This window comes from Homarus americanus, unplaced genomic scaffold (assembly GCF_018991925.1).
Source record: "Homarus americanus isolate GMGI-L3 unplaced genomic scaffold, GMGI_Hamer_2.0 scaffold48220, whole genome shotgun sequence".
NCBI classification, from domain to species: Eukaryota; Metazoa; Arthropoda; class Malacostraca; order Decapoda; family Nephropidae; genus Homarus; species Homarus americanus.
The window spans coordinates 249,749-259,959 of NW_024755060.1; the positions used below are offsets into that span (position 1 = coordinate 249,749).

General features: G+C 38.5%; 1 long non-coding RNA gene across 1 annotated transcript; it reads left to right on the forward strand.

Moving 5' to 3' along the window:
* The first annotated feature begins 9,531 nt into the window (after positions 1-9,531).
* LOC121856395 lies at positions 9,532-10,211 on the forward strand. Its single transcript, XR_006086965.1, has 2 exons — positions 9,532-9,581; positions 9,784-10,211. It is a non-coding gene; the product is annotated as an uncharacterized LOC121856395 (long non-coding RNA).

The window sequence follows — 10,211 nt, forward strand, 5'->3', positions numbered from 1 at the left end:
TTCATCCTTTGTGGACTTATAAAATTTCTTATCCTTTGTGGACTTAGTATTTTCGTGTGTGGACTTAGAATAATTTTTATGTTTTGTGGACTTGGAATTTTTTTCATCCTTTGTTGACTTAGTTTTTTTTCAGGTGTGGAATTAGAAAATTTTAATCGTTTGTGGACTTAGTTTTTTTCATGTGTGTGGACTTGGAATATCTTTTGTGGACTTAGAATTTTTTTGAAGTATGTGGACATAGAAATATTTTAAATGTATAATAAAAGAAAGCATATAATCAATGTCTTTATTTTTCACAATTTAAAGTACAGCCATATTTGGAATAGGGAAAAAACAGCATGATGTAGAAAATGGGATCTCTTAGAAAGCAGGGTTCTTGGAGCCATAGAAAACGGAGGAAAATTTCCCATTTTCTTTGATGGTTTCCCATTTTCTCCAAGTGAACAGAAAACGGGGTTTTTTTCAAAGTCACTATCTTTTTAAGATAGGCTCTGGCCACTGCAAACCGATTTCATATTGTCGATACTGACAATAATGTCAGTACCGACAATAGGTTTAGTCGTAAAGCTCTCTCGACACAGATATCATGTCTATGGACTTTTGTCGTGTGATAGATCAACAATGTCCGAGCTTTTTGTTTGCAAACAAACATCAAAATACCAACTCACAACCAATGAGGAATAACTAATCTCTTTCAGTTGAAAAATCACCTTTGTTGCTCAATAAACACTCTAAAACAACACCACATGTGTTCCCGTGTACCTGCAAGAAAAGGGAGAAACAAAAACAGCATTAAAATTCAAATTATTCAACACATTAACTAATCTCAATGTTAATGATGCATTTCAACATCTTTACTTTACTTTACATATAATCATATTACATTAACTAATCTCAATGTTAATGATGCATTTCAACACCTTTACTTTACTGGACTCTACTTCAAAACATATTACATTAACTAAACTCAAGTTTTCACACATTACCTTCATCTTCTCACGTCGCTCCACTTCTTCAGGTGCCTCAATCACTTGTTGTCTACCTTGTGTGTGTCCCTCCTTCACACAACTCAAAATGCACATCAGGCCATAAAGGAAACCCAAAATTCAACTCAAATACATATATTCTATACACTTAGCAATATAATACAGTACATCAATTTCGGCTTCAAACATCATCTCCTCAGCCCCAGTCACAACAGCTATATGTTCACAGGACATCTTCTCGGCTCCATACGCCCCAGTCACTGGGACCACGGCTATACGTTCAAACGACATCTCGGCTCCAGTCACAGAGACGACGGCTACATGTTCAAAGGACATCATCTTCTCAATCCGTCAAAGGTACGACGGCTATACATTCACAGTACATCTTCTTGGCTCCATACACCAAGACAACAGTTATACGTTCACAGGACATCATCTTCTCAGCTCCAGTTACAGGGACGACGGCTAGACGTGCACAGGACATCATCTTCTCGACTCCATACACCCCGGTCACAGACACACGTAATCCTCGACGGCGACTTGGCCAAAGCGACTTCACCCCGTCACTACAATCTGAAACGGAGAAAACATTTAGCAAATTCCACTTTCTTACCCGACAACTGCCACAGTCTCCCACTAACAATGGACGTCAACTCGTAATGGCCTTTCCCATCAAATACATTATACGTACAGGGCATCCTCTTCATAACCACCACATCGTCACCTCCACAGTAAATGCCCAATACTTGGTCGTCTCCTACATGGCCTCCATCCACCACTGTTTCCGATGCTTTCTCACAACAACCGATGCACCACTGAAAAAACAAATCCATAATAAACACCATTCCAAAAAGGTTCACGCATCCAATCTCCTTCGGGATCAACACGTCCCTCTTATTCTTAGTGGCTTGCCTACAACAAAAACTCACTCTCTTAGTCATTATCTCGGCAAAACCCATGTCTACGAAAACCAAACCTCTTCCTTTTAAACAACACCATACACTACAAATGCCAACTTCTTAACAATACACAAACCAAACTACATAATCTACTACAAACCATTCACCAAGGCTAGTACCAATCATTACACAGCCTCGAGTGTGTAACAACAATACTAGCCTGCTACCAACTAACTTCTATTAACACTACTATAGAATTACAATACACACCCACCACAACTTCCGGCACTCCATAAACATACCCTGCCACATTTCATTACTCTACCTCCATACAGGTAGTCGTCCCTTCAAAAACCCGCTCCAACGCCACAATCACCAACACGTACACCCATTTTACCTGAAAACAAACAAAACATTATATCAAATATATATGCCTCTACAGTATTCTTAACATTTCTATTGCCTGCTACATCCAATCTCCACCTATACCAATCTAAAACTACCCTATAATTCATGATCAACAATTTACATTTATTTCACAGGTCTTCCAACAATTCAAATCAACTACAATACACTCAATTCCCTAAACTATTACAAACGATTCATCAATACATGATGCAACACACCACACCACTTATCTTAAAACGCTGCTGCTCCTCAACACAGTCTAGTGCACAGCCCCATACATGTAGTAGTCCACCCTTTCTGCAACCTGGTGACGGCACTTGCCAACACCACCCCATCCTCAAACCTGAAAAAAATAACACTTTAAACCAATCACTTTACTTTTAAACTACACAATTTCTCTACAGCCGAACCTAACAATTAACAAAAATTTACGTTTTAAACTTCACATTACAAAAAAGACTCTACTCTACATCTTCTCTTTTGTCTCCACCCCAAACTACGTTTCACACAACTTCAATAACTCAATGATTCCTTGTACTTTCAATTACAGTACAGCAGAGGTCCAACACTTCTTAGTACTCTATTTCAATTTTCCTATCATCTCTTTTGTCAACTTCAAAATACAAAGTCAACTTACCCATCAGTAGTCCTAGTCAATACCTGCACTTCCACAACCTGAAAACACAAAGTATTTCATTACCAAAAACACACTTCAACTCCATATTCTTATCCATAACCAACTTAACTAATTTCCTATTACACCAACTATTGCGCAAATCTGCTCCTACGCTCCCTGGCAATATCACATACAGCCCCAAGTATCAACACGACCGAGTAATACCAAAATTTAGTCACCCATTGCCCGTCTCTAGTATAAACGAGACACTTTTACACCCTCTGGGTAACTGCAGTGAAAGCAAGTCTCATAGCCCTCAACACACAATCCCTACCATTATCACCGAGTCAATGGGTACTGCTAGCGGAAACGTCTCATACATATCACTTGACTCTTTTACCGCACAGTCATAACAACACTTTTCACTAACAACAAACTTTACCCACAACTTTCAAATACAATAAAAACTCACCTTCAAATAATACATTGCAAAATTTTACATCACAGGATCCAGTGTCGACGCGCTCATCTCCACAATTCCGCCATATTCCTCCACCACCATGAAAAAAATTAAAATACGTCAATGTTACAAATACTCTACTCTTCAAATTAACACAAAGTACAGCTGCAACTTCAATAAACAATACTTACACCTTTACTGGCTCTCCTTTCCAACATTCAGTCGACCGTTAATGTCCCTCTCCATTACCACACACCAATCACGTCTTACGGACTGCAACAACTCCTGTATAAAACAATTACCACATCAATAACAACAACCAAAGTCACTTCATTTTTATATCAAACACACCCCACCTACAACCAGTTAACAGATTACATTACCTTTAAGCACATGGTGCAGACGTCGACTGGCTACAACACTTGGCTCCTTTCAAACATCGGCTTCTCCCCCACCTCTGGATGGCGACCATACTTCCTCTTCGTTAGTCAATACAGTCAACACAACTCTATTCTACTTTACCACTTTTTTGGGGGGGAGGGGCATCCCCCCTCCCCCACCCCTTATTCACATGCAAGGTGAAGGGCAGAAGCGCCTACACCGCCCAACTAGGCAGCATGCCAACTTCGTGCTTGCCTAAAGGGTCATAGCATTTTGTGTCCAGGGCGTACAACCCTCCACAGTCTAACATTTTGTCGGCTAGCTCCGACGCACTTTCCCCGAATACGAAATCGCAACTTTCGATTTACGACGGGTACCTACTTTACTGCTAGGTCAACAGGGACAAAGGGGTCTAGCAAGTGTGTCCAAACCACTTTCCACCGGCCCGGGAATCGAACCCAAGACGTCTCGCTTGCGAGGCGAGAGCGGTACCGCTCTACCGCCGGCACCCCCGCTTCGGCTCTGACCCCTTGTGAGGCGGGCGTCAGTCACCTATGGGTAGGGTTCCTCGACTAAGTAGTACCCTTTCACAGGTTTATACACCTCACTTAAGTCTCCCCTTGCCCGTCTCCACTATAAACTAGGCACTTTTGGCTGCACTAGGGAACCGAGGACCACATTCCACCACCACACACCAACCTGAAACAACATCACTCGTTACCCATTTATCAAAAATATCACTATCTCTACTATATAATAAACTCAATTTATCAAAACTCATTTACATTTTCTTTAATTTACAGCCGAGGCACAAAATTCAACATTTTAAACTTAACATTACCAAACTCAAGCCACAACCATTTATTTTAATAAAAAACTTTTAACCTTTCTATTACTCTACGGCACAAGAACAAAAATACATTTAAAATTTCATAAACTTCAAAGTCACTTACCCATCACTATTCCCCTAATCTACCTCACACAATAACTGCTCCTTCCACCTCCAACATCATCCTGAAAAAACGAATTATTACCCGACGTATAAAACTTAAACTAATTGTCAATACAAATATATTAGCCATGAACCACTTATCAAATTTCATATTACAGCTACAACTATAATTGCGACTTCACACAAGTCAAAAACCACTCCAGTATCACCAACACCTTCCATTTTAAATACCGTATTCACACATTCGTCACCCCAAGTGTACAATACACGCGCTAGGCTCCACCTCAAAACTTCTGCCACGTTCTCTTCTGTATTCCACAGTATACGCCATTAGTTTTCCATACACCTGCAATAAAAGTCAAAGGTAAACCAAACAATCACTTTCTCAAAACCCATCTTCGAGTAACCAAATTTAACTACTATTTTTACGTTATATTACCTTCTATGGGAGGGGGAAGAAGTCAAAAAGGACTTTCCCACAGCAATTAATATCAAATTACAATGAATGCACATATACCATAATAAACAAATAATTTCAGCCAACAGTACTTACCGCTGAACCTGGAACAAAAGCACAAACACAATATAATTAAGAAGACTCTAATCTGCGTATACAACTAACAATGTGCCAACCATAACACGGCACACGACCACCTCACCTCGCCTAAATCTACGACAACTTCATACTACCGTAAACACACACAACCAAGAGTGTAGTACCATTATATAGCCTCCAGTATATAACAGCACACACAACACCTATTCACGATTTTCATTCACCTTACCGATACCTAAACTCTAAGTCTACCTCTGTGCCGGTCACGTCTCTGCAGAAATCAACCTTTTCCCACGCTAATTGGCTCCAACTTAATGCTCATGCGCCAGTCCACTGCGGCTTCCTTGCCGTTGGTAGAATCTTAAACAAAAAAATACATTTTATACCAACAACTACAAAATACTCATTAACAACATTTTCTTCATTATTTAAGCAAATATACGAACATCTTTTTCTTTAGCTTCTCACGACCTTAAATAACAATGATTATTTTATTATCAAAATTCTACTTTTCGTTTCTTTAATAATTATCCTAACAGTGATACAACCGAAAACAGATCCACCAATCACAGTCACCTTTACATACAGCCTTCCCTCACTGAGTACTGACGGGTAAAATTGCGAGAAAGAGTCCCAGGGTCGGGTCGATGCATCTTTAGCCCACTGTACATTCAAAACCTACGACTTTAAGCCGCTTATTTTCCATACAAATTTCCTAAAACTAACTTCATCCTTTTATAGTTGACACTCCTAATTATAGCAAATGTACGAAAAAATTATTAAAAACTCAGCCACTTACTGTGTTAACAACTATACTGCAAAATTTATAAGGCGTTGGCAGTCTAGTTTTCAACATAGCACTAATTTACATTTTAACCCGAGGGGAATCATTTGCCATCTTCCCACCGCCGATAAATTTTTTTAATGAGAAAAATTCACACTACGCTCCTTTCTTACAAGTCAAAACCTATACATTGTCACAATATTTATTTTCCCAAACTACTGTCACGTGACCATTCCAATGATTATATAACTGCTATCAAGTCATTATCAACACTCGTTTCACGCTAATAACCCACATTCGAACGCTTCCTTCACAATACGCACTGCACATCAACTAAAATACAACTTACCTAATCAAATATTACTCAAAAGGTACTTGTAATCGAAACACCATGTCGTCTCGTATTCAACACTACATCAAGTACCACTCAAAGCAGGCTATCAATTGCGTCACCCATGTCAATATTGTTATTCATGTCAAATCCCTATCTTTACCTCACTAAAAAACTCAATATCCATAGTCACTTACCTGCCCTCACCCCTCGTTTACCTCCGGTCGCTGTCGAGAGAATTAGTTTATTTTCCCACTTCTCCGGTTCATGGGAGCACTATATACACAACACCTTCAATTTTATACTATACGCATCAAAACAAACCAGTATATTTTACTATTTCACACACAAATGCAGCATCTTTTTTTTTCTTCTCACTCATTTTCAAGATTCCACCACGAGCACTTATCACTATAAACTGTCCAAGCTCAAGGTACACATAAATGCTGTACATTTTTTTTTCTTTTTACCGATTTTCAAGATTCCACCACCATCACTTAGAACTGCATTGAAGTTCGCATCCAAACAACTTCAGCTCGAGAGAGTATTTCAATAACAAAGTTGCAACACATTCTGGATGCTCATGAATTCACTTTCCGTCACTTATCAACGAAATGACAACACGCTTTCTTGATAAAACACAACATAATCCGCCAATTTCATTAGATACACTATTAACACTTCAACTTTTTAAAACACTTAGCACGATATACACTTAAAAGGGTTTTATTTTAATTAAACTACCGTATTCAACACAAATATTCTGTACTCTAAGTACTTGAATTATGAACACCTTCAAAAGCTCCCTAGTTAACCACAGACTGAAATCTTAAATATGTTTCACAGACCTCAAGTCAAACACATATATCACTTGTATTAAAGACCACTAACAGCCGAACGAACAAATGTCTAAACACAACTTTATAAACTTTTCTTTTCTTTTCTTCTTCACAAACTACACTTTCTTATATAGCTATACACGAGTTCTACCACCAGACACAAGAAGCCGATTGTAACTGATCCATCCTAGCTGCTTCACCCTTTAAATACCCCACCTTCCCGCCGACTCGCTGCTCAACCCTCAAATTAGTCGCTCACTGCTCACTGAATCCGCTCATTCGAATAACTTCAAATTTTCACCATTTTAGTCTTCACCTTGGCGTCAAAATACAAGGATACATTTAAATCTCTGCTGTAATCTTCAACATTATTCAAACAAAGTCCAACAAAGTCCATTTCATGAAATATAGTCCAAATTTCTCCAGCTCAAAACCGCTACATTCGTGCTTTCCGAATCCCCGGGACCCCGAACTTCTTCTCCGGTAAACACCGTCACAACCAAACGAGGGGATTATCCGACATAAACTGCTCTTGGGTATTTACACCCAACAACACCAGAGAATTTGTGATAACCAAACGAACGAAAAAATTTGGATTGATACCAACTCACAGCCTACACAGACAGTATCATAGAGATCTAGATACCTTACATAAGTGGTCAGTAGACTGGCAAATGAATTTTAATGCTGATAAATGCAAGGTACTACAGATAGGGAAGATGAATACAAACGTTAAGTATAAACTAGGTAACACGGAAATAGAAAACTCAGATTGTGAAAAAGATCTAGGTGTATTTGTTGGCAACGACTTGAAAACTAGAAAACAATGTATTAGCGTTCGCAACAAGGCAAACAGGATTCTTGGGTTCATATCTAGGAGTGTGAGTAACAGAACTGCTGACGTTATCTTGAAAGATAGAGGTGTTCAAGTGGGTAAGCGGGATTAACAAAGGTAAAATGGAAGATGTTCTGAAGCTCAGTAATAACGAAATAACTTGAACAAATGGCTTTAAATTAGATAAATTCCGATTAAGAAAGGATATAGGCAAGCACTGGTTTGGTAATAGAGTTGTGGATATGTGGAATAGGCTACCGAGTGCTATCGTAGGATCGGGGACGCTACGGAGCTTCAAGACGAAGTTGGATAGGCACATGGAAGTGCTGGGATGGGTGTGAAAGGGATCTGCCCTGTATGGGCCAGTCGGCCTCCTGCAGTATCCCACTTTCTTATGTTCTTATGTTCTTATAAAATTTCATTCACAAATAACAACATACACTACGCTCACTCACATCTCCATTCCTTGGTGACAACTACGAACGGTGAATTTAATAAAGTCACGACCCGAGTAATCTTTACACATTACCATAAAACGTATATATTTATAACTTAATTATAACAATGTAAAAAAAAAAAAATTAAAATAGTGGTAACATTCTCATATGTATATTATCAGGTACCACATTTACTCTCCTGTACGTGTGAGGTATTGGTTGAGGCCTCACCAAATAAATCATTGTACGTGTTTCACCTTTACCAGTAAATATCTCTCTAAGCAGTATGACTATAAACTATACCCGATGTAATTGACTCTCCTCGGGGGAAGTAGATTATATTCATCCCCCGAGTACAAGCAGCACTCACGACTCTACTTCATTATTCTACTTTCCTTTAATGTGTAGCTTTTGTTCTTGTAACATATATGTATCTTTGTACACTAACCTGTAGGACTTTAAAGCTTTTGTTAGTTTTAGTGTTTCTGCTGTATGCTTCATTTGAAGTAAATGTTAATAACAACTCAATGCTTCATTGTTTTTCTCTCTTTATCAATGTACTTTCTATCTTATTTTAGTCGTCATATTAACATTTTTATGCTATTGTGTTTCATTTTAGGACTTTTTTATATTACAATAATACTAATATCATGTATAGGTCTCTTAACAATGGTCGGACACTTAAAGTGAGGCCAATATTGCTGTTCTAAATCATTTAATACATTCACAATTTCTAACAACATAAATAAAACAGCGAATACGATTTCATAATATTTTTCTTCACGTTATACACTTCTTTAATGTCACAATAAACCTTCAATCGTTTACGCGTCATCAAACAGCCATTTGTCACATCCGGGATGACAAACCTGACGGCGTTCAAATGATTCGCTCCGGCATGGTGCGCCCTTGACGTCATAAGAAGGTCATGCTTCCATTGGCTAAAACGTAACCTTACGTATAAAAACAGCTTCTGATTGGTCACGGAATATGGGCCGCCTGTATATAAAGCCCGGTAGATGGCCATGAATTCAGAACACTGATGGTGCCCGACGACGATACAACATCTACTGTAGAGTTAAACTCTGCTCAATATTGTAAGTGTGTTTTGAAATATTTGCTTATAAATTATTTGTTCGTGAATAGGAATCCTTAGTTTGAACTTTCGCTTGACAAAAATGGTGAATTTTATTAGTCTTTGTATATTAACAAAACTAAACCTTTTAATTAAGTCTTGTGTTAGACCATTCCATCAGGATGAAAATACATTTATCTTCTTGCTTTTTATTTGATCTCTAGAACACACTCGTTAGACGAACGGAAGACCATACGAGTTGACCGAGGAAGCTGCAGTGTAACCTGTACCCCATCAAAACAATTGGAGATTCTACAAAAGTTGTCTTGGTCTTTTAACTGTTGCTGGAGAACACTCTCAGAAAAATTATTTGCCTACTCGAGCATTATCGCGGTTAGTGGGAGGTGGATTCTTCCCACAACTTGTAAGGAGATTCTCGTTTCTTTGTAACTGTTAAACTACAAGCAATTTGTCTCTTCAAAAATATGGATTCCAGCATCTTTGTTATTTCTTCAACCATCCCACACTCCATTTGTGTGTGGTAACTTGTGTCCAGGTGCATGTAAACTCCAATGTGTACGGGTTGAGTACACATTGAATGTACAATGTATGTAACCAATAAAACTATCCCCGTTATATTTTATGGAATTAA